Genomic DNA, 5,715 nt, shown 5'->3' on the forward strand with positions numbered 1-5,715 from the left:
ATTTTAATGTTTGCCCTTAGAGCTTAGAGCTCTGAGATTAGGCTAGCTAGGAAAAGGGCAGGAAAGGGATTATTCTAATAAAACCTCCAAAGAGGAAGAAAAATTGAGGGGCTCAAAATCTCGAAAGCCAATTTTTTTTTTTTAAGATGACCAGTAAGGGGATCTTAACCCTTGACTTGTGTTGTCAGCACCACGCTCACCCAGTGAGCCAACTGGCCATCCCTATATGGGATCTGAACCCATGGCCTTGGTGTTATCAGCACCGCACTCTCCTGAGTGAGCCACAGGCCGGCCCTTGAAAGCCAAATTTGATCTGGTCTTTTCTGAGTTGGTTATAAATCTGGTCCCCTCCTGTATTAGTCTGTTTCTGTTGCTTATAACAAAACACACAGAACTAGATAATTTCTAAGAAAATGAAATTTATTGTTTATAGTTTCAGAGGCTGGGAAATCCAAAGTCCAGGGAATGCATCTGGTGAGAGTCTTCCTTGGTGGTGGCTTCAGTGACACAGGGTATCACATTGCGAGAAGACGGAAGCAGAGAGAGAGAGAGAGTTTCACATGCTCTCCTTTTAAAACCCTTAGAACCATGCCCATGACCACCATTTTTAATCCATTTATTAGGGCATGGGCCTAAGAATCTAATTACCTCTTCAAGGTTCCACCTTTCAATTACCATAATAGGATTTCCCACCCTCAACAGTTACAATGGGAGTCAAGCTTTTAATACATAAAACTTGGGGGACACAATTCAATCCATATCATTCTGCCCTGGCTCCCAAAGTTCATGTCGTTCTCACAGGCAAATAACATTTATTCCATCCCCAAAGTCTTAACTCCTTCCAACTCAAAAGGTCCAAAGTCCTATCTGCGAAACCAAAATGAATTATCTACTTCCAAGATACAATGGTGGGACAAGAATAAGGTACATATTCCCGGTTGAAAAGAGAGAAATAGGCCAAAAGAAAGGAGTAACGGGTCCTAAGCAAGTCTGAAACCCAGTGGGGCAGGCATCAAATATCAAAGCTGGTGAATCATGTAACTTGACTCCATGTTCAACATCCTCTGTATGCTGGTGTGGGGGTTGGGTCCCCAAGTCCTCAGGCAGCTCCACTTCTATGGCTTCACTGGTCTGATGCCATGCTACAGCTCTCACAGGCTGGCATTACATGTTATTAGCTCCACAATTCTGGGGTCTCCATGGCAGTCCCACACCCACAGCTCGACTAGGCATGGTTTTGGTGGTGTTTTTCTACTGCAACTCTGACCCCCTGTTTCCTCTTAACATTCCTCTAGGGCAGACTCTATTTGGTGAATCCACCCATAGGACAGATCTCTTCCTGGGCCCCCAGGCTTTTCCATACATCCTTTGAAATCAAAATAGAGGCTCCCAAGCTTTCCCAGCTCTGGCATTCCATGATCCTGCAAATTTACCACCACCTGGACACAGCCAAGGCTTCTAGCTTGTATCTTTCAAAGCTGTGGGTCCAGCCACACCTACAGCTAATTTAGTCACAGCTGGAGCAGCCAAAGTAGCTGGGGTGCTGATGTGGGAAGCAGCTTACTGAGGTGGTCCTGGGCAGCGAGCCAGTGGAGGGCACCTCAGGCCTATTCCCTGCGGCCATTCCCTAGGCCTTTGGGCCTGTAGTGGAAGAGGCAGCCTCCAAGACCTCCGAAATGCCTTTAAGGTCTTTTTTCCCTTCTGTTGATAATCCTTTTCTTCTCTACTAATCTCCTTATCAAACAGTTGCTGGGCTATGCCATTGAATTATTCTCCAGAAAATGCTCTTTGCTTCTCTATCACATGGCCAGGCTGCAAATTTTTCAAATCTTTATGCTTTGCTTCTCTTTTAAATTCTGGCTTCATGCCATGCCTTTACCGCCATAACTCATCGTTGTATTTACAAGTAGCCATACAGCTTCCTTAATGCTTTGCTGCTGAGAAATTCCTTCTGCCAAATACCCTGGGTCAGCACCTTGAAGTTCCACATTCCATAAAACTTTGGGGCATGAACAGAATGCAGCCAAGTTCCTTGCCAGTTCATAGCAAGGGTGATTTTTACTCCAGTTTCCAATAAATTCCTTCTTATTTTTATCTGAGACCTTCTTAGAATAGTCTTTACAGTCCATATTTCCATAAGCATTCTGGTCACCACCATTTAATCAGTCTTTAAAACATTCCAAACTTTCCCTGGTTTTCTTGTCTTCTAAACTTTCACTAGCATCTAGGCTTTTTCTAGCCTCATCCAAATTCTTCCAGGCTCTTCTTAACATCCAGTTCCAAATAGTTGTTATAAGAAACACTCCACTTCTCTGGTACCAATTTTCTGTTAGTCCATTTCGGTTGCTTTATAACAAAATACACAGTACTAGGTAACTTCTAAGAAAGCAAAATTTATTGTTTACAGTTTTAGAGGCTGAGAAGTTCAAAGTCCAGGGAACACATCTGGTGAGGGTCTTCCTTGGTGAAGGCTTCAGTGACACAGGGTATCACATTGTGAGATGGTAGAAGCAGAGAAAGGGAGACTCACATGCTCTCCTTTTAAAACCCTTAGAACAGGGCCGGCCGTGGCTCACTCGGGAGAGTGCGATGCTGATAACACCAAGGCTGCGGGTTCGGATCCTATATAGGGATGGCCAGTTAGCTCACTGGCTGAGCGTGGTGCTGACAACACCAAGCCAAGGGTTGAGATCCCCTTGCCGGTCATCTTTTTAAAAAATAATAATAATAATAAAGCCCTTAGAACCACGCCCATGACTACCATTATTAATCCATTCATTAAGGCATGGTCCTGAGAATCTAATCACTACTTCAAGGCCCCACCTTTCAATCACCATAATAGGATTTCCCACTCTGAACAGTTAAAAAGGGGATCAATCTTCTAATATGTAAAACTTGAGGGACACAGTTCAATTCATTTCACCTTCCAAGAAGTGGTACTTGGGTGAGTAGGAGCAGGGAGTGGAGAAATAGTAAAACTGTTATCAAATGGCCAGACGGGGTCTTTCCAGGCTGAGTGGAAGGAAGTAGCACCAGGGCTCAGCCAACAGTGACCCTGGGAGATTGACTTGCTCCAGAAACTCCCAAGTTGTAGCTGTGACTTTATGGCCTGACACTTTCCCAGTGAGAATATGGAAGTCATTCAAATCATCAACAATGGCTAAGGCAGAGTGAGCCTGGTCTGCATTTCTTTTGTCAGTGTCCCCATTTAGGATCCTCTTGTTACCGTAGGCTACTTTTTGGGTCCAGTGGGCCCAGTTCCTTGCTTCTCATCATGGTGAGGATTGCCTTTTTAATTTTTGTCTCTTTGCTACCCCTTTGGTCTTTGCTTAAACAAAACAATAAATCTTTTTTTTTTTTTTTAAAGATGATCGGTAAGGGGATCTTAACCCTTGACTTGGTGTTGTCAGCACCATGCTCACCCAGTGAGCAAACCGGCCATTCCTATCTGGGATCCGAACCCGTGGCCTTGGTGTTATCAGCACCGCACTCTCCCGAGTGAGCCACAGGCCGGCCCAAAAACAATAAATCTTAACAGACGAGGAGAATACCATTGCTGAGGTGTCCTCTAGGAAGGCTGTCAGCATGTGGCCCTCCCAGGCAGCAGTGCCAGGTGATGTCTGAGACCATGTGCTTCAGGCAGTTGCACAGTGCTCCTGCAGCCAAGCATTACAAAGCACTTTACAGATAATGATTCATGTTGTCAGGGAAGGTGGGACTGGTTTACTTGTTAGAGACAGGTCAGAGGGGTAAGTCCAGGCCCAAGTTGGTGGTAGTGAGTAACCATACTCTCGCCTTTGAAGCATAATAGCTATGACTTCAAAGAAACATATGAATTTTCTGAGTCCAATCAAAATTTCCACAAGCTTGTCCTCTCTGTTGGAGATATGTGGTAGAGAGAGTAATATAAATACTTTGGGGTCCCCAGTGTAAATAATCACTCATCTACTACAAGCCTGAAGTGGGCTTTGTGCCTGTCAGACCCCTGGGACAGGTTTATTCTCAGAAAATCCCCTGGGTTCTCTCCCACTGGGGAAGTCACCACTTATTCTGCCTTCCAGGGCTTAGGTTGGCCCAGAGGACAGGCTCTATAGGTCAAAAACCTTGTTCTAAGATGCACTGTGGTGTGTGTGGCTCTCATGTGATCCACATGTGCAGATGCCACGTTTCCAGAGAGAGTCTCAGGTTGGCCACTGGACAGCAGAACTGAAAAGCCAACTGCTAGGTGATGTGCATTTTTCTCTGTGGGCCAGAGAGATCAGGGAGTTGCATGATCTTAAGCAATTGATTTGTGATGAACAAATGGCTACAGGTTGTGTATCCCTTATCGGAAATGCTTAAGACCTGAAGTGTTTCAGATTTCAGTTTTTTTCAGATTTTGGAATATTTGCAGAATTTGTGCCAGTTGATAATCCCTAATCTCAAAGTCCAAAATCTGAAGTGCTCCAATGAGCATTTCCTTTGAACATAATTTTGGTGCTCAAAAATTTTCAGATTTTGGAGCATTTCAGATTTTCCAGTTAGGAATGCTCAACCTGTACTAACTCTCCCCAGAAGCTTCTGGGTTTGCTGAGTGGAGCTGAGAGGTTGATCCTCTGTCAGGCTCTGGGAAATCCAGGAGTTCTAAGAAGATGGCAAAGGGTGGAAATCTCATGATAAGGGATTAAAATGCCAGAATGCCAATGTCTGACATACCTCACAGTTGGGCAGTGTATCGACACTTAGAATTCCACACCGACTCGCTGCAGTTGCTCAAGGATAGACAGATTTCTGTCTCTGAAATTCAGGAGAAATACTGTTTAAGTGCCAGAGAAGGTGCTTACAGGACTGGTGTGCAGAATTCCTGGCCTAGGGTCTGTCCCTGGTACCCAAGGAGCAGAGAAAGAGCCCTAAGATCAGCATGGAGCCACTAGTCTCTCCTTTCCTCTCCACCCCTTCTTCCTAGGCCTGCGTTCCTTGAGTCTGGCTCTTCTGCCTGGTGCACACACTCCCTCCCTAGCAGTGCTGGGTAGTGACTGGACCTGTATTGGACCTAGCCTCGAATGCTGGTCCTCTGCAAGCAGAGGATGTGGCGGTCAGCACCCTCAAGACAGCAGCCTGTTGCCATGCAGGCAGCAGCAGCAAGCCCATCCTGAGCAGCATGCCTTCCAGAGGACTGCTCCATCACCTGCTGTCCACTGGTGACAGGAGGAAGAAGGACTTTTCCTCTCGTGGCCAGTTTTCTGGCTTCGTTGTGCCTACCATCCTGGTCTTTTCTTGTTGAGAGATTGTATTAAAAACAAAAACAAAAAGCTATAGAGAATCTACAAAACTCCTTATCAGACCAGACAGTGACTTCCTATATTTTCCTAAAAAATGTGTCTCCTTCCTTCCCATTCCACCCCCTGCTTCTCCCAGGCCTCCATTCCCCATCCTCCAGATAGGTGTGCTCTGTGGTATCCAGCTGCCCACAGCAGATCACCCTCAAGTGCAGGGGCTCAGCCAGGCCCCTCAGAGCCTGCCTCTCAACCCTGCTTCCCCCCAGCCCACCCACAAGGGCCCAAGGCAAGGAACACCGGCTGCTAGCCAGTCATCACAATCACTTTCCAGTTACCTCAAATGGCATTATGAGAGCATTGATCGAGCACTTGCAGTTTGCAAGGTCTGAGAGGAGGAAGAGGGAATTATAAAAAGAATGCATGACACGCTCCCTTCTGGGAGCCAAGTAAGGAGACC

At 45.9% G+C, this 5,715-nt stretch overlaps 1 long non-coding RNA gene across 1 annotated transcript in view; it reads left to right on the forward strand.

Annotated features, from left to right (window-relative positions):
* The window catches only part of LOC103592954, a 9,071-nt gene extending 3,776 nt beyond the window's left edge, over positions 1–5,295 (forward strand). Inside the window, exon 3 of the long non-coding RNA XR_550697.1 lies at positions 4,946–5,295. This is a non-coding gene — a long non-coding RNA (uncharacterized LOC103592954). The remainder of the gene's footprint in view (positions 1–4,945) is intronic.
* The last annotated feature ends 420 nt before the right edge of the window (positions 5,296–5,715 follow it).

The sequence above is a fragment of the Galeopterus variegatus genome, unplaced genomic scaffold, assembly GCF_000696425.1.
Source record: "Galeopterus variegatus unplaced genomic scaffold, G_variegatus-3.0.2 Scaffold1247, whole genome shotgun sequence".
In the NCBI taxonomy this organism is placed as follows: domain Eukaryota; kingdom Metazoa; phylum Chordata; class Mammalia; order Dermoptera; family Cynocephalidae; genus Galeopterus; species Galeopterus variegatus.